Genomic DNA, 25091 nt, shown 5'->3' with positions numbered 1-25091 from the left:
GATAGAAAAGATAGATCAATGCCTTACAAATAAGCCTCTTCTAGGGGGCAACCTCCTTTACATTATACAAATGAACAATTCTTAGATGATTCAAGTGACAAAACCTCCTTTCTATATATAGGAGTCTAAGGGGTCACAATATAACCAAGCCAGCCTAACAATAATAATATAAAGGCACAAAAATAACAATAGAGGGATTCTATGGGGCACAGTAATAACAATATGGGGACAATAGGGGCACAACAATATTAATAAGGGATACAACTGCAATAGTAATGGGGGAATCACTAGTATTATAGGGACCTAACATTAGAGGAGCTCTTCTACAAGATCAACGCCTATTTATGGTTGTAAACTCCTTCCATTTATATTAATGCAAAGAATTCTGTGTTTTCCTATATGTGATGTTGTTATTTCAAATATGTCAATACCATGTTGATTTATTGAATATAGTATTTAGATGATACTGCATAGGTCTCGTAGTTTCTTAGCTTGTGTTATCTAACTGTGCAGATTCTACTTTTGGCAATCAGAGCTAGAATTGGAACATTCAAGCTAGAGGAGTGAAGCATGCGATGGATTCCAAGTAGGCTTCATACCGTCATCTATTTACTTTAAGGAAAGCATTGTATTCCTTATCTCTCTGTTGTTCTAGGTTAGCCACCAAACCTAGGGGAGATACTTTTGTCCGCAATCGCAAATCCCGTATAACACTCCCATATATAGATTTTCATTGAAATGAAAAGTTTCTTTTTATCATGCTAGTTTCTATTTTAGGATATTCAGGTGAAATTCGTGGTGAGCCTTAAAACCGAAACTTAAATCAAGATAAACTTTAAAATTACTGAATCAACCTAAGGAGCATTTGTAACATTAACAAAAACATCTAGAGGTCTAGGCTAGATACGTGTTTCAATGCTTTAAACAAAGGAGCTGTCGTTTTTGCCAACGTTTCATTGTAGGGGTGATATCCTATTCCACGTACGTAAGTGTATCGAATCGTTCTCCACGTACCTCTAGGTATATTGTGTAATAGTCCTGGTGAAATTCCATGTAATAAAAGTTAATAAAAGCAAAATAATAACCACGGTTGATGGGGCACTTATTCCAAGCTGAATGTTTGGCAAGACATCCTAGTGTGGGTATTCATTTGGTTTATTGTGGCTAAGTAAATTAGCAAAGGCAATGACTAAAGTTTTGGAAAGGAAAAATGACATTTTTGGCACATTTATTTATGAAAGTAATGGAAATTAGGAGAAAAGGAAGGAGAAAGGGAATAGGTTGCATGTGAGGAAGAAAATGAAGGAAATAATGGAAAATGAAGAAAATAGAGGCCTAATTGATAAAAATGCTTTTGAGGATCAATTGGTACCTTTTTTCAGTTCAATTTTTGAGCTCTCTCATTATTCTCTCTCTCTCTCTCTCACTCTTGGACACAAATTTTTCTTGGAGCACTTTGGCATTGGATCAAGAAAGGTAAAGAAGGCAAGAGGAAGGAAGGAGTAAGCAAGGAAGAGCAAGATCAAGCAACTATAGTAGGATTCTTTGCAGGTATCGATTTGCATGTGTGTTTTACTTGCTAGATTTATCATGCATGGTATTACATGTGGTTATTTTGCTGTTGTGGCATGAATTTTTCCATGTGTGATAATGTTTACAGCCTAGCCTTTCCATTTCCAGATAACCATGGTGTGATGGGGTTCTCAGGTTTTGGTTGAGCTAGATTGCCGAATGGATTCGAAGCTAAGTGAGGTGGATCTCCGAATGATAAAACACATGGCCTAGTGACTGCTGAACCGGACTCTGGGTTGCAGTAAAGCCGAATTTTGTGTTGCCTCGGTGGGCCTAGGAATCCTCGACCAGTTAATGGCGGGATATGTGCTAAATCATAGAGGTGGTCACCCTTGATTAGGCCTAGGAATCCTTGCGAGTGAATGACGAGATATACGGTAAAGCCTAGAGGGTGGTGTCTCGGTTTAGGGCCTAGTGATCCATGGATCAGACTATGGATTGCGGTAAAGCCTGAGAGACTAGGAGACATGAAAATTCCTCACGGTGTAGTCAAAGAAATCAGTGGCATCCATGCTTGTTTGGCCTAGTGATCTAGTGGCGATCATGGTAAAGCTTGTTATTGCATGTTTATTGTGTTGGCCTAGTGATCCGGGATGGATTATGGTAAAGCCTGGTTTATACTGATGAGTGTGAGGCAGTTTAGCCTTAGGGTGCCCTGGTTGGTTCTTTTGGTTTGAGTCCCACATTCATGCTTGGAATATGGCAACGGGGTGAATGACTGAAGAGAGAATTGCCTCAACCATTCTATGGTTGGGTGGAACGTGGTAGTCTCATCCTGGGTTGGATTTTGCATTCACTAATAAGAGGTTCTTTCCTTGATATCTTATGTCTAAATGTATTGGTTTATATGTGGATTCTATGGCTGATGTATCCTTGATATTTATGTTGTTATCATGCTAGTTATAAGCATGTATTATGAGAATGATGATGTATGGATCTCCTCATGTTTTGATCTGTAAAGAAATGAACAATGTATCTATGACCTAATAGATGATAATGTAGCTAATGATATAAGGGACCAATGCTTCTTAGCAATTCTCAGATAAGTATGAGAACCTATGCTCAGATCTGTTGTTTACTCCTGTAGATTACACATTTGTGATATTTTTGATGAAATGTCTGTCATGGTTAGTAGAGGTCCAATCAAGCCCTTGTTCAAGTAATTGAATTTGTATCATCATCTCATTGTTGTCTTTTTGTTTTGAAGGTGTCGTTTAGTTTTGGGCAGTGACCTGGGCTTTGGATTTAAAAAAGTGGCTCAAATCCTAGGGACGTAGGCAAAACATTGGGTAGAAAAGTCCCTGGACACTTGCATACCATGCCATGGGAGCATCTAGAGCCCTTTGGACACATGCATGCCAATATCAAAGGAGCGCCCTAGAGTTAAATGGTCTAAAATCTCAGTGAGACCTATGGGCTGGTTACCTGAGAGGTTGGAATGCTTTCTGGGAGTCCTGTTTCTGATGTGGAAGATCTGTATGGTGTGTTTCCATCTATTCCACCTCCTTAAATTTACCTAGGAGGTTGAATCCCATCATAGTAGGCTCTCATCACATGTTTACCCTAATTGGCTAGTTACTTGGGTAGATGTGGGAGGAGGGTGCTATAGCGTGGTATTAAAGCATGGTTTACCTCTTAGACTGGATGGGTGGTGTGTTGGTCGTGCATTCCTGTCGGTTGCATATGTGTTCTTTATGCTTGTAGTCCATGTGCTTGTTGCATTTGCATGGTGTTGATCGTGGTTGTAGTGGTGTCGCCATGTGAAGGTTGATGGTGTTGTTGTGGGATGTGTTGTTGTGAGTGTATGGCTGTATATGCATTTGTTATGTATTTCAGTGTCTATATGTTGTTATGCATGCATTTTCATGGTGAAGTTTGTTGTGCATAAGGTCATTGTATGCATTTTAGGTCATCATGATGATATTGGTATGTTAGGATGCTAATGTGTTGTCTGAGATAAAGCAGGAGATGCAAATCCTTAAAGTGAAGTTGCAACATTGGACCTCGAGGCAAGAGCATGTCGTCATATAAGTTTGTATGTTGGGCGTGCATGTATGTAGGTTAAGGATTATTATATGAATTATGGTTATGTGTATGCCTTTCATTCTATTGATGTTATGGTTACATACATGATAGATGCTAGTTGGTTAGTGTAGTCATATGCACATGTGTCAGATAGTCATGAATGATAGTAATATGTGGTTGTATGCACTGCTATTGTTATTTTATGTTATATAACTTGATGATTATGTTATATGTTGTTGATGAGCATGATATATAACTTGTTGTTGTTATATGCTAGTAACTTGATGATTAGGGTTATTGCACTAATATCTTGATGTTATATGTATTATGCTAATTGGATTGACCTATGAAGATGATTATGGTTATGAAATTCGGGTATGAGTTAATATATTGTGATATTATGTGATACTAATCTAGACTGACTGTGTATATGTGATTGTTATGCATGAATGAAAATTGTTTACGAGTTATGATGTGAACATGTTAGTTAGTTATTGTTATTGACATCATGACATTATTTATGTTTGAGTTGATGTGTTGTGAAGTTTTATCGTGCTAATATAGATTAATTGTGCAGACAAGATAGCCTCGCCTGAGATACATTAAGGTATGAGCTTGCTTATGTCGTCTATTTGGTTTATCTAGCATGTTATGCTTACAAGTTATCTGAATGTTTGATTAATTGCATGATACGAGTATGTGTCTGAAAGATTGTACGAATGAATGGTCTTATTTTATGATGGTTTTACTAATACATATGTGTTGAGACAACTTATATGTACTTGAGTGTAAGTAGGTGATAATTGAAGCATTATGTATTATGACTTTTGAATGTGATTTGATTGTTGAGTTTGACATGTTTGTTAGTCTTGGTAAAGGTTGATTTCAAATTCATAGACATGATTCCTTGATTTGTGGAATATGTGACTGACATGTGTAAACAATTGTAGGAAAACATGCTTGGTATTAGTGTGACAAGGTAACAATTGATATGTTTACATAAATACCAGTTGGGTGATGTGATCGTACATAGTAAGACTCGATTGCAACAAGGTAAAAGGTAGAAGAAAGGAATTGGGCAAAAATTCCTTTGGATATGTTCAAAAACCCTAATTCCAAAAGAATGAGTGCTTGCATACATGAAATCTTCTTAACCTTGATTTTGTCTGACATTATGTGGATATGTGCTATAGGAACATGTATTTTACAGGTATATCAACTATTTTCCAGTTATGGATGGATTCATCAAGGGAATTTGAGTCCCTTGAGAGATGGAATGGATGTGTTTAGTTACAAGGCAATGTGCTTAGCATAACAAGATAAGGTAACTAGTATGTTGTTATGTTTACTTATGTAGTGACAGTTATGTGTTATGGTAGTATGATACAAAGAATTGCATGGCAAAGAAATTGCCATGGAATCTTGAAGAAGGCTCAGGTTGATCTTTCCATTGGAAGCATTAGGAACCCATGGGGGCTGAGTCATGGTGTTTGTTGCTAGTCTTGTGCTTTCGGTGTTTTGTGCGTTGCTTGTGTTTTATTTGCAGTTCTATTTGTGTATAGTGCATGATCATGCCACTTTGTTTGCGGTGTCATATTGTTATTATTTTCATGGTTTCCTTCTGGTTTGTTTCTTGTATTTCCTTTTATATTTTGAGTCTAGGGAATTGGTTGGGAAAAGAGGAAAGTCAATGAAGCTCGGGGAGATCTGTGTGGTACCCGATAGGTAAGGAAAGACCTAGATGAAGCTTGGTGCATGTATAAGGTAGTTGAAGGCAAGAGTATGACAACCAATTGAACTAGTTGGGTCCATTGGTGTAAATGGACGATGTCAGGACAATCATGAGAAAGCTAAAAGGAAAGGTAAAGTGAATGGATGTGAGGCATCTGATTCCTTGGCTATGTTGGGAACGATTGTTCTCAATGTGGTGCATGTTGTGCATGGATAAAGGGAGTTCTCTTAACCTTGACCTTATGATATTTGGTAATTATGTTGTGATCATGTCTATGCTAATGTTTATATATATGCATGTATATATGTATGTATGTTGTTTTTTGACAGGATCATGATTGTTTTATGTTGATGTTTATATATATATATATATATATATATATACCGTTGTGTGACAGGGTCATCAGGAATTGTTCTTGTGGAGGAATGATTGATATGTAGGTGAATGGCATGAAGAGATTCTTGGTCTTACGAGGAATCAAGTGGGAAGAGTAGTCATAACAAATATATGAGGTCAATATCTTATGGATATGAATTGATATTGTATACTTGTATTATGCCTATGTTTATGTTATGATAGGTAACGCTGAGGGATACATCAACGAAATGAAAGTAGTGTGTTATGCAGCATGTTGAGACAAGCATGGATAAGACACTGGAAGCAAGGTTGCTTGGTAGAGACAGTGTGATTTTGGATGTGTGGTACTACTATTATGCATATGTTGTATATGTTTTACATGTTACATTCGTGATGTTGTGTGCATGTGGTGTTGTGTGCATGGGTGTTGTGCTGGTGCATGTGGTGTTACATAGCACCATCTATACCCAACACTGCATGTGGTGTTGTGTGCATGTTATACATGTGGTGATATGTACATATGGTGTTGTGTGCATGATTGTACAAGTGGTGCTATGAGCATGTGATGTTGTGTACATGTTGTACATGTGGTGCTATGTGCAGGTGGTGCTGTGTACATGTGGTGTCATGTACATGTTATGCATGTGGTGTTGTGTATGTCTGGCATTGTGTATACATTGTACATGTGGTTTGATGTACATGTGGCATTGTGTACACGTTGTGCAAGTGGTGTCGTGTACATGTGATGTTGTGCACATATTGTGCAGGTGGTGCGGTGTACATGTGGTATTGTGCACATGTTGTACATGTGGTACTGGTGTACATGTGGTTTGTGTGCATGTCGTACATGCTGTGTTGTGGGCATGCAGTACTATGTATGTGCATTGTGTGGTTGATGTATTGTGACATATGTATTCATTGTGTTGTACTCTGTGTACGTATTTGTGTTGTATTGTACACTGGGTGTAGGTGTATGTGTGGTATGTCAGGTGTAGGTGCATGTATTTCATGGTGTTGTATGTCGTGTGTGGTTGTATGTGTGTAATGCACACTATGTGTATGTGAACATGGTTGAGGAGAAGACACTGTGTGTTTGTTGGGTGTGGCAACCGATCCAGTTTGTGTACGAAATAAAGACAAAGGTAGAAGCTAAGGATTGATTAAAGGATAAGTATCAGTATTTTATTTCAGTTTTATTATGCATGTGATCTATGATTCTGGTTTATGATGGTTACATGTGATTTATGATTTTGATCTATGATGGTTGTGTTTACATGATGATTTGGTCAAAGATGATAGTTTGACTTGCCGTGATAGGAAGTGAACAGAATTGCAAGTATACCTTGTTGATGGGCCACCAATAACGTATGATTGGAAGTTATTTAAATTTATTTTGAATATAATGGAAATTATGTGTTTGGTACAAGAAAGCATGAAATGTTCGGTTAGCTAGTTGAAACTGATGACAAGCATTAGCAACAACAATAAAAGGAATTGGAACATGCAACAATATGCTGGTAAAGCACTTCAAGAGTAGGGCCATTGTGGGAAATTGGTACCCAATAGTGTACATTGATTTCCATGAGAATGCTATCACCAGTATGATGGTTTGAGGCAGGTATATGCCTTGGTTGTTTGACCTTCCGATGTGATAAATCCTTGCCAAGGGATGGATTTCCCGAGATAGGGGATGTTGGGGAACTTGGAAGGTAAGTGACTGCACGAAAGGGGTGACCAGATTGCCAAAGGGACTATGTAGCAAAGAAGGGAAGGTCGGGGATGGATTTTTGTTTGTCATTAGCACTACTAAATGGGATCAAATGCACATTACAAGTGCGCCCTGGAACAATGAGCTGATAAATGTTCACTGAGAGGACAAGTGGCACTAAATTGTATCGCTAGACATTGGAAGCAACTTTGACTTGAAAAATGGATTTTGTAATTCTTGGGAAGGAGGTGAATCTTGGTATTACTTTTGAGGGTGGAGGTGTAAGCCTCTAGATTCCCTTATTGCTGATGCAGGCATTGTATCCTTTTATTTGTTGGTTTAGCAAATGTACATATGTGTATATGTGGTTATTGTAAATACCATAATGAGATATGTTATAAAGCTCCAGTATGCAGTATGTTGTCATGTTTTCTATAGTGGTCATTGTAAATACTGCAACGAGCTGGGTTATAAAGCTCCATAGGTAGTATGTTTTGTTTTCAGCGGTTTTCTGGGTTATAGGTGTCATTGAACACCGAGAATGGTGTTCCCCCAAGGGGGAGGGTTCTGTAACAACGCTGGTGAAAATTCCATGTAATAAAAGTTCATAAAGGCAAAATAATAACCACGGTTGGTGGGACACTTACTCCAAGCTGAAATTCGGGAAATACATCGTAATGTGGGTGTTCATTTGGTTTATTATGGCTAAGGAAATTGGAAAATACAATGACTAAGGCTTTGGAAAGGAAAAATGACATTTTTGGCACATTTATTTATGAAAATAATGGAAATTAGGAGAAAAGGAAGGTGGAAGGTCACAAGTTGCATATGAGGAGGAAAATGAAGGAAAATAATGGAAAATGAAGAAAATAGAGGCCCAATTGATAAAAAGGCTTATGAGGATCAATTGGTACCTTTTGTCAGTTCAGTTTTGGAGCTCTCTCATTATTCTCTCTCTCTCTCTCACTCTTGGACACTTAGATTTTTCTTAGAGCACTTTGGCATTAGATCAAGAAAGGAAAAGAAGGCAAGAGGAAGGAAGGATCAAGCAAGGAAGAGTAGGATCAAGCAACTACAATAGGATTATTTGTAGGTATCGATTTGCATGTGTGTTTTCCTTGCTAGATTTGGCATGCATGGTATTGCATGTGGTTATTTTTCTATTATGGCATGGGCTTTTCTAGGTGTGACAATGTTTCCAGCTTATCCTTTCCATGGTGTGATGGGGTTCTCATGTTTTTGTTGAGTTGGATTGCCGGATGGATTCAAAGCTGAGTGAGGTGAATCTTTAAATGATAGAACACCTGACCTAGTGACCCCTGAACCAGACTGTGGGTTGCGGTAACGCTGAATTTTGTGTTGCTTCGGTGGGCCTAGGAATCCTCGATGGTTAATGGCACAATATATGATAAAGCCTAGAGGTTGTTTCCCTTTGTTAGGCCTAGGAATCCTTGCCAGTGAATGGAGGGATATACGGTAAATCCTTGAGGGTGGTGTCTCGGTTTAGGGCCTAGTGATCCTTGGACCAGACTCTAGATTGCAGTAAAGCCTGAGATACTAGGAGACAAGAAAATTCCTCATGGTGTAGGTGGAGAAATACGGTGGCATCCATGATTGTTTGGCCTACTGATCTGGTGGAGATCATGGTAAAGCTTGTTATTACATGTTTATTGTGTTGGCCTAGTGATCTAGGATGGATTGCGGTAAAACCTGGTTTCTATTGATGAGTGTGAGGCGATTTAGCCCTAAGATGCCCTTGTTGGTTATTTTGGTTTGAGTCCCACATTCATGCTTGGAATATGGCATGGGGGTGAATGACTAAAGAGAGAATTGGCTCAACCATTCTATGGTCGGATGGAATGTGGAAGTCTCATCTCGGGTTGGATTTTGCATTGATTAATAAGAGGTTCTTTCCTTGATATCCTATGTAAAAATGTACTGGTTTATATGTGGATTCTATGGCTGATGTATCCTTGAGATTTTTGTTGTTATCATGTTGGTTATAAGCATGTATTATGACAATGATGATGTATGACTCTCCTCATGCTTTTATTTGTAAATTAATGAACAATGTATCTATGACCTAATAGATGATAATGTAGCTAATGATATAAGGGACCAATGCTTCTTAGCGATTATCAGATAAGTATGAGACCCCTATGCTCAGATCCGTTGTTTACTCCTGTAGATTACATATATGTGATATGTTTGATGAAATGCCTATCATAGTTAGTAGGGGTCCAGTCAAGCCCTTGTTCAAGTAATTTCATTTGTATCATCTTTCCACTATTATCTTTCTGTTCTGAAGGTGACATTTAGTTTTGGGCAGTGACTTGGGCTCTGGGAAAAAGTGGCTCAAATTCTAAGGACACAGACACAACACTGGGCAAAAAAGTCCCTGGATGCTGGCATACCATTCTGTGGGAGCGTCCAGAGCCCTCTAGATGCATTCATGGCCATATCAAGGGAGCAGTTGAGAGCTAAATGGTCTAAAATCTTAGAGGTACCTAGGGGCTAGTTACTTGAGAGGTTGGAATGTTTCCTGGGAGTCATGTTGCTGATGTGGAAGGTCTGTATGGTGTGTTTCCATCAATTCCACTTAATTAAGGTCACCTAGGAGGTTGAATCCCATCATAGTAGCCTCTCGTCACATGTTTACCACAGTTGTCCAGTTACTTAGGTAGATGTGGGAGGGGTGTTACATATTGGATTGCGCTCCACACATGAAAAGTATATGGGCATGCTCTCATTATACGGTTACACATTAGACAACACTAACACAGACTACACTTCCATGTACTGTCGAGTATATTTTGGAAGTCCACCATAGGTTACTATCCTCACCATAGGTAGCAAAGTCAACCGCCTTGTACACTGTGATACACCAAACACATCATTCATGGAGATTTCTTGCTTGTACGTAAATTCTTGGTTTTCCAAGGTTGTATATTGTAGTTCACAGTTTCTTAGTAAACCTTTATGCCTAGTTTACCCTCTTTGATTTATTTTTTGTGTCAATTATTAAAATTTATTAATCCACCGTGGAATAATAAGACCCTTTACCCTGTCATTCACATAGAATGCAAAATAAGCCTCCTCTTCCACCAGAGGCAACTCCTTGTTGTCGTCATAAGCATAGTAAAACGCAGAATACTGAATCTAGTACTCCAGGGGCTATTACTTCTGGTCCTCCATTTGAGATAGATCACCCAGATTCATATTTCCAATGAGTACGAAGCCCGAGATTACCTCTCCATTGGATGGTAACTCTGACATAATCAATATCGAAGCACCTGAAATCTCTTTACCTGAAGTTATTGAAATTTAATTTCCTGAGAAAGAGTCAACTCAACCCGAGGTTATACAACATGAGGTAACTCAACCATCTTCACCTATCACTTCAGGACCTTCTCATTCTCTTCCACTGTCTCAGACACAACCTCAAACTATATATCTTGGACCTGATGGTGAACCTCTTCCACTTGGTCTTGTGAGTATCGAAGAGATTCCACAAGAAGAGCCTCGACCCTTCTCTCATTTTCAAGTAGGGACTCATTTTTATTACACCCATCATTTTCCATCCCCTCATACTCCATTTCAACCTCCTTTGTTTGATTCTTTTCCTTTCAACACACCTATGATTTTCTCTTGGCAATCGTCTTTGGGATTAACCAAGACTGAGTCTTCTTTGGTTCCCAGCCTATATCTTCTACTATGGATGAGAAAAGATGATTTGCAACCTCATCTATGTTTGTAACCACACCAAAGGCACATTTATATGGTGGGCTGTCCATCCCTCCTAGTTACCAATCCTTGTTTGGTACCTTTTATGGTGTAGCAGCTAGTCCATGGGCCTCTCCCATGACATCTACATTTGGAATTCTGCCTGGAATTTCGTTAATGAGTGCTACATGGTATGCTCCTCTTCCTCCATCTACACCTATAGTTTAGTAGTATAATTTCCCTTATGTTAGTGGATATGGTTATTTATAACAACCCATTTCATCTCCTATTGGGAACCCTCCATTTGGAGGGCAGTTGCCTCTATATTAATCTCCTCTTTCGGTATGGGGGAAATATATTGTAGGTTAATTTCCATCTCCTCAAATTAGTGCTTAACCTAAAATGAGTCCTCCTTATTCTGGAATGGCTACTAGTGTTTGGCAAACTCCTTTTCTCATTCAACCTGGTTCAGTTGTGGCTTAATCTTTATCTTCTCAACCTGTTCCATCTACCCTTCATAGTTTTTTTCAACAACCCATGTCTCAACCTATCCAAACTCAAATTAATATGAGTTGACCTTTACAAGCTATACCTTTAACTCAACCCATTGCACCAGTATCTGGTGAATCTCAACCCATGAATACCCAACCTTTTCAAGGTAACTTACAATCAAAATAGTTTGGGCAGGCCATACCTCAAGCTTAGATGGGTTAGAATGTGTATGGTATGGAACATCCACAACCACAACTAAATCCACCTTATGTTGGTATGATGCAAAACCCCACAAGGCAACCATATCCACCATATAAAGGTATCCCTCAGATTCCTTACGATCAACAAGTCCAACTTAGTCATTTCAACCTTTGAAAGGTCATCTTGGAACTGGACATCAGGGTTTTGTGTATACTGTCTATCAAGATCCTCCCTATCCCGTGACACAAATACCTATTTCTTAGAATATTCCTTCTTATTAGGATATTCTCCACTGAAGCTTAATAGGAAGTTTCCATTTGTGGCAACTCTCGAATTGCCAGATTTGACTAGGCTCACCAATGATCCCATTTCTCATTCTCCTTCATGGTCAGTTATTCCTACCAAATCACCTTATGATATTCTTAAATTCAATGGAAATCCTGGAGAATACCCTTCCACATATATAATGACATATCATTTGTGTGTTCTTCGAACTCCCTCAATGATGATTCAGTTCGTTTGCATCTTTTCTAGTGTACACCCACTAATACGACAGCTAAATGGTACATAGAATTACCTCAAGCTTCGTTTGATAACTTTAGCACCTTAGCTACTACATTCCTAACACATTTCCAGTTACCCATCAGATATGAGACTGGAACAAAACTCTTAACCAATTTCAAATAGAGTAAGGTCACTCAAATTTATGATCATATTCACCAGTGGCGATGCCGTCGTTGTTTACTTAAGAATTTCATTCATGATCAATTGTTATCTAAATGGTTCATAAAGTATTTGTTTCCATCTATTACATAATATGTAGCCAAAGGTAGAGTCATAACCGAAGAAAAGGTAATTTCTTGCGCCCAATACTTGGATCTTATTTATACCCAATCTGACACATTATATGATAAGATACCTAATGCTCTGCGACCTATCAATACTATTTCTCAAACTCCTGGTAAAGAATCACATGCTACTGATGGCGTGATTGGTTCTACCAGCCAACAGTTGACGAGTAAACCATCTATTTAACCTCTTGTTGTCACTGCTCAAAACCCTCCTTCCACGCCTGCAACTTCTAATTATGAGATTTATACCGTTCAATCATCTAAATAAAATCTCTACAACCAGGAAGTAAGAAGAAAGGAAAAGGAAAGAAGAAGAAATACAATGCTTCGCAGGATAAAGAAAATAATTAGTCTCCTGAAGAGAAGAGGCAACCTCATTACCCATGTCCAATTTGTAACAAGGGGAATTTCACTCGTGATTGTCCACACCGGGCAGAGGTGAATCAATTCCTTAAATCCTTTGCTACACCTGCTGTGTTGATAGACCCATTCTCAAATCATGAGACCAGTTTGGTTGGCTAGGACTCTACTTCCTCTAATTCAGTTTTAATGCTTTCATCTACTAAGCCTAAAAATGATATTTTGGTGGCTACCCAAAGTAAGGACTATGGTAATATGAATCCTCTAAACGGTCAGACTATGAACAACCTACTAGTTCGATTGCATCTCCATCTAACTCTACTCCAAATGTCGTACCTTCTGAATTAAAAATTAATCCACCCAAGGGTATTATTCATAAATCAACATTCAAACCTCGCACAAGAGTTGCTCAAAATTATAAAATAGTTGAGGACCTGACTCAGGCCCCATCATATATGTCCATTCTTGAGGTTTTGCAAAATTTCCCCACCCAAAAGAAGGCTTTTCTCTTGGAAATTGGATGTAATGACCCTTAAAATTCCAACCTAGTAGTTTTTAACCATGAGGATCATACAGCTCGACTTCCAACTCAACTAGCCTTCATGATCCAGGTTGTTGTTCATGTTTAAAATATTCATCATTCCGTTGTAGATGAAGGTTCCTCAACTTGCATTATGTCCCTGTCTTGCTGGAAGGCTATTGGTTCTCCCTAGTTGTGCCAGTTACCAACTACTTTGAAAGCTTTTGATAGAAGAACTTACAAACCATGTGGGATTTTGAATTCTCTACATGTATAATGAGGTGGCAAGAATGCATTAGTATAAGTCAAAGTTATCGACATACCTCTAGATTATAATCTTATATTGGGTCACGCATGGGTCTATGTCATGCATGTGGTTATTTCCACATACTTTTGAATGATCAATTTTCCTCATAAAGGTAGTATCATAGCCATCAATCAACTCACTTTCTTTGCCACTAATTCTTTAGTTATAGGAGCTGCCCCGCTCATGGTGGAAACCCCTCACCGGTATCAACATGGGAACCTTTTCAATTCCTCCTCCCTAACTGCCCGATAAATCCACTTTTTTGGCCTATATTAATATGATTTATTCTTGTTCTACTCTATTTGATCCATGGGTAGTGCCATATAAATCTAATATTGATAGTTTTGGTGACTGTATGTCGCTCAACCCCGTTGAGCAATATTACAAAGCCATCCATTCAGCTTGCGCAACCTATTCTGATCCTTCCTCTTCAATCAATTGGGTTGATCATTATTTAGATTATGGCATGTCTTCTAATCCTTTTTCTCATATGTTTTCCACTGATGAGAGAATCATAGAGATCATGATGCCATATGATGCACCAAGGGATGATCATCGTCATTCCTCCTTGCCAGATTCCTTCGAGGATGATATTAATGAACTTTATTGACCTAATATCATTGAGTTATCTACAAATTCTACATCCATTTATGATGTCGATCTTGAGAATAACTTGTCGAACATTGAAGAGACCATCCCTCTCAACATTGTCGAAAATATACATTTCGGTGCGTCTTGTTTTCCAGATGAGGTCAAGAATTATAAAGCCCTATTCCAGAAATTCATAGATGTTTTTGCCTAGTCTTATAAAGAAATTCTTGGTATCGATCCAAACATCCTTGTGCATGAGATTAAAACCAATCTTGGTGCTAAACCAGTGCAGCAACGCCTTCACCTTGTTCATCCCAAGAAGGCCACTGAAGTTGAAAAACTTATATGAGCTGGTTTCATCTATCTTGTACCTTTATCTGATTGGGTGTCTAATATTGTTCATGTTATGAAAAATAGGGAACAATCCACGTGTGCATCAATTATTAGGACATAAATCATGCTTGTTTGAAGGAAAACTATCCCACCTCGTTCATCGACCAGATCATTGATGATTCTACCGGTTGTGAGATATTTTCATTTATTAATGGTTTCTCCAGCTATAATAAAATCAACATTCTCCTGGCAGACCAACATAAGACTTCATTCATTTGTCCCTGGGGCACATTTGCGTACAAAAAATCCCTTTCAGACTAAAGAATGCTAGGGCTACATTCAGAGGGCCATGAATTACACCTTCCATGACATCAAACATATTGTGTAACTTATTTAGATGATTTTCCTGTTCATTCATGACATCAGGCTGATCACCCATTGCATCTTAGGGCCATCTTTTTTCAATGTAGACATTATAACATTCGACTCAATCCAAAAAAAAGTATCTTCGATTGTCTTCTCAGATTTGTTGTATCAAAACAAGGAATTTGTATTGATCCTTTGAAAGTTCAAGTGATCATTGATCTGCCTGCTCCTTTTTCCATCCTTCAGATTCAACGAATCTAAGGGAAGGATAACTTTCTTCAGGGGTTCATTCCCAATTACGTCGGACTAACAAAAGGATTTACTCGCTTGCTAAAGAAAGGGGTCCCATTCCATTGGGATGACGCTCCTCAAAAAACATTCGATGCCCTAAAAGATGTATTGGTTTGAGCATATTTATAATACCCCCCTGGTTACCAATGCAATTAATTTATGTAACTTGTCGCTACAAGTACTACAATTTATATGGTCTTGGTTCATGAAGATGATGTAGGAACTGAACATCCTATTTATTACTTGAGTCAGAATCTCAATGATACCGAAGTCAAGTACACTCATGTCGAGAAGTTAGCTTTAACATTTATTCAAAGGTTTCACCATTACATCCTACTATGTAAAACTATGGTTTTTTTGGATTACAACCCCATGACGTACATCCTCTCCCGACAATTACTGGGGGTAAAATACTCCAAGTGGATTGTCATCCTACAAGAGTTCGATTTGGAATTTGTCAAATCCAAGTCAAAGAAATCCTTAGTTTTCGCTAAATTAATTTGCGAACTTCCTAATTCTGAAGCTCAAATGACATCTAGTGATTCTATTTCAGATGAGTCATTATTTCTGATTTCATCATCTGACCCGTGGTATGGAGACATTCTCATATATCTCCAGACCCATAATTTCTGCTTTGATACCTCTCGCTCTGACCAGTGATGTATCCTATATCAAGCCAAACATTATATTAGAATCGGTGACACTCTTTATCGCCAGGGTATTGATACAATTTTTTGAAGGAGCCTCACCCATGAGGAGGTTGATAAAGTCTTAAATGAATTCCATTTGGGGGCATGTGGCGGTCATTTATCTAGATATGCCACCACATAGAAGATCCTACGTGCTGGTTACTTTTGGCCTACCATATTTCGCGACTGTATCCTCGTTGTCCATAAGTGTCATGCATGCCATATTTTTTTTATCAAAAGCTCTGTGCCCCACCCACTCCTTTGCATCTTGTTATTTTCATTGGTCCTTTTGTGAAATGGGGCATTAATTTCATGACATGTAACCCTCACTCAGCTGGGGGGCATGGCTATATCATCGTAGTGGTTGATTATTTTACCAAATGGGTCGAGGCGATGCCTACATATAACAATACTAGTGAAACAACTGCTTTATTTTTCTTTAACCATGTCATTGCACGGTTTGGTGTTCCGCAAGATATAGTTACGAACCATGGAAAACATTTTCAGAATCACATGATGTCCGAATTAACTACCAAGCTGGGACTTTCCCATGAAATTTACACTCCCTACTATCCTCAAGCAAATGGGAAAGTTGAGGTGATTAATAAAGTTCTTAAAACAATGTTTCAACATATTATAGGGGTCCATAAATCAAACTTGCATCTCATTCTTTATGTGGCTTTGTGTGCATACCGAACTTTTGTTAGGACTATTACTGGATTTACACCTTTCCATTTGGTCAATGGTCTAGAAGCAATCCTTCCAATTGAATGTGAAATTTCATCCCTCAAAATTGTTGTTGAACTTTTGTGGAAGAGGAACGTCTCTTACATATGACGCGCTTAGATGAAACCCGAAGAGATGCCGCTATGGCTAAATAAGCCCATAAGAAACGTATCAAGGCGCAATATGACAAGAGTGTCAAGCCCCATGTCTTCTCGGAAGGAGATATCGTTCTGTTATATGATCAAGAGTCTGATAAATTAGGATTGGGGAAGTTCGAGCCAATGTGGCTGGGTCCATATATTTTCAAACATGTTCTTACTAAAGGGGCATATGAGTTAGTTGATTTTGATGGATTTCCCTTGGTGCAACCTAGAAATGGGTTGTTCCTTAAGAAATACTATGCTTGATTTTTGCAGAGTGCACTGTGTACGTACTATATATAGGCATGATTGAGTGTGTTTTCAGTGTGTTCCCTCAGGGTTTCCTAGGTTTTTGTTAATTATGTTTACATTTGGTTTACAAATATCAACATCTCTCGAACCATATGTTGGTTATGCTAATGGTGCTAGTCGTAGTACCCAGAACCTCTCTTCTGTAGCTTGGGCCATATTTTCTACAATTGGCGAGTTAGTGAGTTTACAAGGCATTTGTATCAGTACCTTTACAAATAACATCACTCAACATAACGTAGTGATCAAACTGTTGTCTGATGCTATTTCACTTGGTATCCACCTTATAGTCATCAAACTTGACTCATAGCTTGTAGTACTACAATTGACTAATGTCTATTCAGTTATAAGTCCAACTATGTTTTTCATGTTCATGAGGGTTCGCCTTTTGGAAATATATTTTGATTTTAGCCAGTATTAAATCATTTCTAGAAATATAAATACGTTGACAAATGCACTTGCTAATCATGTTTTAGATAAAGATCTGCGACACATGTAAATTAATTCAATACACATCACATCACATTGAAATAAAATAATAGAACCATAAGAAACATTGAAGATATATAGTTATATATATATATATATATATATATATATATATATATATATATATATATATATATATATAGAGATATATATATATCAAAGTTTTGGTTTTACAAAATTTGTGCCTGAGACACATGTGGCCACACAGCCTAAAATATACATGCGACCAAAATATGGCTATAAGCCTCCTAGTAGACTAATCATAGTGCTCATGGTAGCCTGCCACTATGTGAGCCATCTTGCACAAAAGCCGACTGATACAACCAAGCACACCAATAGTATGTCATTGTAGTCACATAGGGAGATCGTCAACCCTAGTCTCAACTATACCATGGGTTAACCCCTCCATATGATGCTCAACCTTGACCACATTGAGATCCTATAGTACCTATCATCCTACTGCATGCACCTATACCGCTGCTGGTGCCTATTATGGGTCTCTTGCATGATAAAGATAAGAAGGGCCCACTGGTCGAACAGGTCTAATATCTGCATGTGTACAAATTAGTAGTTTAGTGTCATATACATAAAAAATCACAAAAAAATGTAAAACTTAAAAATACAAAAAATGGTCAAAATGTCTTACCTATGGCACCCCATTGCTCGCTATTAGGAAGCATGAGCTTTGGGTCTCTACGAAAATCCATCCCTGCATATGGATAGTCTTATATGATGATAATCTACGTACGTAAATAAATGAAGAATATAGGTATGAAGCTCATCAACGAAGGACCTACATGCCTAGACATGAGATCCACCCATCTCCTCATCTGTGGGATTCTCAGATCTGATGGCTTGAGAGTGATATGTTGTGGCCCGAGCAATGGAGTTTGCTCTAGAGCAAAAGAGATCAGAATCAAACCATAGCCAAAGTTTTTTATCCATCCATATTTTGCTTTAGTGAGTTGTTATTTCATTTTTGCCAATACCCCTTCACTCCAATTGAATACTGTAGGCTCTAGACATTCTAGAGCATACTGCATATGTGACTTATTTGCAACATGGAGAGATGCACTACTGACCAATATGACAATAAGGAACAAGATTGTTATTAAAGGAAAAAAATTGATGTCAATTTTTCCATCCTTAGTTGGTTGGGATCTTGGTCAACAATGTGTACTGACATAATCTTTGATTGTTTCTCCACCACTCCTTGAACCAGACAAAGAGACGGGGGCACCTCACCTTGAAATACTAGTCAAGAAATATATGACCTCTACCTGTATTTCCAGTGTGTATGCATCAAGTCTGAACGCTGTTGCTTGAATATCCCATGCACGAACAAGATACCTCAATAACTTTATTTGATACCTCATACCACGAAGCCAGGAGAATTTTAAGAGCCCACAATATCTTAAACTTGGATTGTGGCAGGATTATTACTTGAAGTCAAATATTATTCTTCATGTTCTCTTTCTCTCCGTATAAAGGCCATTTTGTTCCAATATACACATGCAACATCACAAGGAGAATCATGAAGATGAATTTCATGCAAAAAACTAGTGAAAATTTGAGGCAAACAAGAAAAACCAAGTTGGGGATTGCACCTAACGCACCCTCCTAAGGAAATAGTGCGTTGCAGTGCTAGCCCTAGTGTATTTTCCTCCTAAACAATGTACCTTTCGACCTTTTAGGGGTGCGTTGGAACTAGGGCGAGGAATTAGAGCCCTAGGGGCCTCAAAACCTTGAAAAATGTGCATGAAGTCACAAAATGGAACCATGAAAAGAAAGATAAAGGTTCTAGCTCCTACCTGGAAGTGATGACACTTGAAATGATCCACTGGATTAGTCACAAGAAACTGCAGAATGTTGTGGGAAAAAACACTCAAAACTCACTCTCCAAGAGGCAATCGTGAAATGGTAAAAATGAGCCTACCTTTTGCCTATTTTATGGTCATTTTCATCATTATTTTATTAGTGTTTTGACCCCAATGTGACTCAATTTTATCAAGAAACAAGTATTTTTAATATTTTGGTGGTGTTTTGAGCAGGATGACAACTGTTTTAATGAATTTGACGATGTGTCGGTTGAAACAAACCATTTTGACCAAGAAGCATAGTTTTATCACTTTTTCGGGCTCTATAAACCTACAAAAAAGGAACCCCCCTGTTGGCTCTCAGAATTACTCTCGCCTTTACAACTTTTCTCACTTCTTTCTCTTGTTTTTCCATAAAAGATAGATCCCCATCATTGATAAATGATAGATTTTGTCTCAAGGAAGACATTAAATGATTACCATGTTATACTTTTATGTTTTTTCTATTTGAAATAAGTTTGTGAAATTTAGCTACGGAACGTAGCCCATTCTGTAGCTAATCGTGTGTTCCATAGCTACTTCCATGGTTAAATAGGTTACAGGTGTCAAACGAGGAAACCGGCCACATGGGCATCTCTAGAATGGTCATGACATGGATCCTATCCTAGTCAACCAGCCCAAATCGACAAAGAAGCCAGCTCAAGACCACAGTCAAAGGTGGAGTCAAACAAGGAAACCCGGGAGTAATAGGACCCTGTGTCCTTTCCTTGTGGCTATTTAATAAATATGACAACTTTTGTTGTAGCATTTACTTGAACCAGCCATCGATGATAATAGTTTCATGCAACTACCTTGCTGACTTAAAGTCACCTGTAGCTGATTACCCATTCATGCAGATTTGTTGTAATACGTGGACCACCTGTAGCTAAATTCTCTCAAAAGACAATTAAGAGTTTTTCTTTAAATATCTGTTGTAAAGAATTGAGAAGGAGTTCAAATTTCTTCATGTGTTAAGCTCAGACTTACTACTCTGTAATTTTGAAACTTATTTTCCTGTTAATGATATGAAGCCATGTTTGACCAAGTGATCATTTGAAAGAGTATCTTCAGCTAGTTAGCAGCTCAACTCAATCAGTTGAAGAGGGCCCCTGCACTGAAAGAGGTTTTTCTTTTTTTATTTTATTTACTGTTCAGTTTAGTTTCATTATTTATTTTAGTAGTATTTGTAGTTTGGGTTGATTTTTGGTAGTTGTTTCATTTCAATTTTGCCTGTAATTGTTTCCTTTGAATTTTTTCAGTAGCATAATGATAGACTTCGATGGTATAATCTTGTTTTTTCTATCTATTTCATAAATGGAAACGTGTTTTGCTTTAACAGGGTAAGGTGGAAAAGTAACAAGAATGTATTGTTGATTAGTTTACTTATTGGTTGTTTACTCTGTTATTTACTTTCTAGTTCAGATTGCTAATACACTGTGTGGATAAATGTTTTTCTTGGTCACCATTTCAAGTTGATATCTATCCTAGACTAAATGGTTAAATATTCATTTTACACAAGGATTGTAATCACTTAGTTGTTCCCTGTATATTTGATATAGTTCTTTAAATTGTAAAGTACAGTAAGTTGTTTGTTTGCCATCTCAAGAAAGTTATCTTTCCAAAATTGGAGGCTTGGACAACTAAAGTGCTTTAGTTAGTTTCATTATCTATAATTATTTCAATTTGCCTTCCAAATTCACCTCTTAATATTTGACTTAGGAATAGAAGACAAGGTAGGATAGGTACTCTGTTTTTTTTCTCCCTTCCTTTAACTTAGATTTTGATTAGTTCACCTTTAAAGAAATTTAGATTCAGTTCCCTCATAATCTAGACTATACATCATTAGGAATTAAGGAAACCCCCCAAAACAAAACAATATAAAAACATATACAAAACAACGAAGTAAGAAGGGTTACTTAGCACAAACAATGCACTACACTTCATTAGCTTACAATACCCGGATTGATAATTTATGTAGAGCAATTTAGGACACTAAATTGACTAGACATTTTGGCGCTATTTCCAGGGAATTGTAGCTAGGTAGCCTTATCTCTTACATTAAAAAAAAATGACATGCATAGAGAAAGAGACTCTAGGGGTAGATTTATAGCTAGGGGCAGAAGTTCAATTCCTACAACACCACCTACTCCACCAAGAACAAGAAAAGATATACCTCCATCCCAAACTCATACTCCCAGCCATAGGACTCCTGAAATTCCAGGGGCAGAAATCCAGTCAAAAGAATCTCCTACTTCATCTACCAAGTCAGTCCTAGGGGAGAAAAATCTTGAATCTCCAACAGCAGGGATAGCCTTTTTCACCTCCACAGGAGAACACATTCTAGTTGAAGAATTAGGAATACCTGGTGAGGAAGAAGAAGTAGAACCTCTCTCCCATATCCCATTAATAGAAGAACTAGAAGAGGAGAAAGTAACCTTGCAGGTTGAACCCTATACTGACCCTGAAGAAACTATAATGGCAGAAGAAGAACAAGATGGAGAATTCACACTGTTTGGAGGAGGGGGTAGAGGAAGAGGTAGAGGAAATAATGGAGAAGGTAGAGGAAATAATGGAGGAGGTAGAGGAAATAGGGAAATAGATAATTATTTTGGATTCCCTATAGTGGATGAGGAAACAAATGCCACAATGAAAAATATCTCACCTTCTGTCCTCCCAAACTTCTATGGGTTGAAAAGTGAGGATCTTGAAACATTCTTATTTGAGTTTGAAGTCTTGTGCAGAACTTATGACTATCTAGAAGACTCTCAAAAACTTAAATTGTTTCCTTCAACAATGAAAGGAGCTGCTTTGAAGGGGTTCATGGAGTTAGTCACTTAGTCCATTAGAACATGGAATGACATGAAAAAAACGTTTTTGGATAGGTATTTGGATTATTGCATACCTACCAATCACAAAGATGAAGTGTTCAAAATGATGCAAAGAGAGGATGAAAACTTAGAAGATTTGATTGAGAGATTCAACTATAATTTGAAAAGAGCAAAGATGAACAATTTAGATGAAGAAACCTTGAAAGCTCTTTTATTAAAAGCCATTAGAGATGAGTGGATATATATCCTTAACATGATGGGGAAGGGAGATATCTCTCAACTTCCATTAAATGATATAGGAGAATTGTGTGTTCATCTCTCAAGAGGGAAATCTAAAATTGGGAAAGGGCCAAGAGATCCTTCTCTTGTTAGAGTAAACAAATCTACAATGGGATCTGTAAGTAGGGTAGAAATTGGTAATATGCTTGATGAATTTAAAACTGACATTCTAGGGAGTCTTAGTGAGCAATTAGACACCCTTAAAATACAAAACAAGCAGAAAACCGAGGCTGATGCTTTAGCCATTTTTTGTCCAAAATGTAGAAAAAAACATGCTCTAAGGGAATGCCCTTTAGATGCAAAAATTGTAGAAACTTGTATGATTTGCTCAGAAAGCCATGAGACCAAGGGTTGTCCTTCAATCCTAGGTCCTAAGGCTGTCTTTCAAGAGGAAACAGTCCCAAATTCTACAGAACCTCTTTGTTTTGTTGCTAGAAGACCTTGACAGGGGCCACAAAATTAGGGATTTAACAATCAAATTTATCTTTAGCCCCCACCAAACTGGAATTCTTGGCAGCAAACTTGGCGTCAACCTCAATCTCAATCTCAATCTTGGGCACAAGGAGTACAAAACCCTTATGGGAGATTTTCTTAATATTATCAATATCCTCCATCATATCAGAATTATCCTCCCCCACACATTCCACAACAAAATCAGCAGCAACAACTTCAAAATCATAACCCTCAACTTTCATTACCATTTCCACAACAAATTCCACAACAAAACCAAAGTCCTCAACTCTTACTACCATTTCAGCAGAAACCAAATCAGTTACCTACCCAACCATTACCAAACCCCAGCAATAAAAATCCTCAGAATGCTTATATGGTAGAAGGACAACAATTTCCAACTTATATGATCATTCCTCTAGATCTTGATGATGTTCAACTGAGATTTGGTAGGATATTAGAGAAGGAAAGACCTTATGTAGCTATTCAGGAAAAAGACAGTTCTGAGGAAGATTCTTTAAAAGTCAATAAAAGTTTTGAGGGAAAATCCCTTCAAAATCAAAACATTGGAAAAGAAAAACAAAAAGAATCAGTGAACACAACTCCTATCATTGAGCAACCTGCATCTACTTCTACACCTCCCTTTCTTGAAAGACTACAAATTGATAGAGGGGTAGAAAAACAAATCTTGTTGCCCAACTATAATTTTCTAGATGAATTGAAGAATTTCTGTATCAAAATCCCTTTGCTACAAGCCATTAGAGGAATTCCAATTCCAGCTAAAACAATAAAGGAGTTGAGCATAAAAAAACCAGGAAGAAAAGCAAAAGAAACAGAAAGAATTCACCTGGTACGAAAAATAGTAGACATAATGATGGGAAAAATTGCCATACAAAAATATGTGGATCCAGGAAGTCCAATTGTGAAAACACATATTAATGGAGTTGAAATTCCAAATACATTGATTGACTTAGGGGCAGCAATAAATATCATGAGTAACAAACTATGGAGCAGCTTAAGCTTCTTAATCTTCTCTACACACCTACCTTACTGCAACTAGCAGATAGATCAGTAATCAAACCAGATGGTGTATTAGAAGATATTTCACTATCCTTAGATTCTTGGGAATATCCTATTGATTTCATGATCTTAACTCCCAAGAACAATCTAGGAGGAAATCCACTCATATTAGGAAGACCTTGGCTTGCCACAAATGATGCTTTTATTAGCTGTAGATCTGATGACATGTCTATTTCTTATGGTAATTCAACAAAGAAATTTACTCTATATCCTCCAGCAAAATCAATCACAGAAATAGATGACAAAGAATGGATTGATGATGAAGATGATATTCAACCTCTCTTTACTATTTCAAAAATTAGTGAAGATAGTCAAATTTTAAATACACTGGAAAATTTTGAATCATCTTCAGAATATGACCATGAGAAATTTCAAGAAAAATCTAATGTTGAATATTTGTCATCTAGGCAGATGTCTCTTTATTCTATGGAAGAGTTTGGTAGCTCTACAATTGAAATCTTTTCAGGTAGGACATTGAACATAAACAAAAACTTGGAGAAACTACAACAATAAGAGCTAATTAAAACATTACAAAAACATTCTGTTGCATTTGCATGGGAATATACTGACATGAAAGGCATTGATACTAAGACTTGTATCTATCACATCTATATTGAGGAAAATTGTAGACCTATCAAACAACCTCAGAGAAGGATGAATCCAAATCTTAGAGAGATTGTGAAAGAAGAGCTCCAAAAATTACTGAATGTAAACTTCATTTACCCAATTTCAGATAGCCAATGGGTTTTGTCCTTTGGTAATTGTGCCTAAAAATAATGGTAAATGGAGGGTGTGCATTGATTACCGAGAATTGAA

This window comes from Pinus tabuliformis, chromosome 6, assembly GCF_031772625.1.
Source record: "Pinus tabuliformis cultivar Carrire ecotype Pingquan chromosome 6, CPIR1, whole genome shotgun sequence".
NCBI lineage: Eukaryota > Viridiplantae > Streptophyta > Pinopsida > Pinales > Pinaceae > Pinus > Pinus tabuliformis.
Note: the sequence above shows the minus strand (reverse complement) of the source record.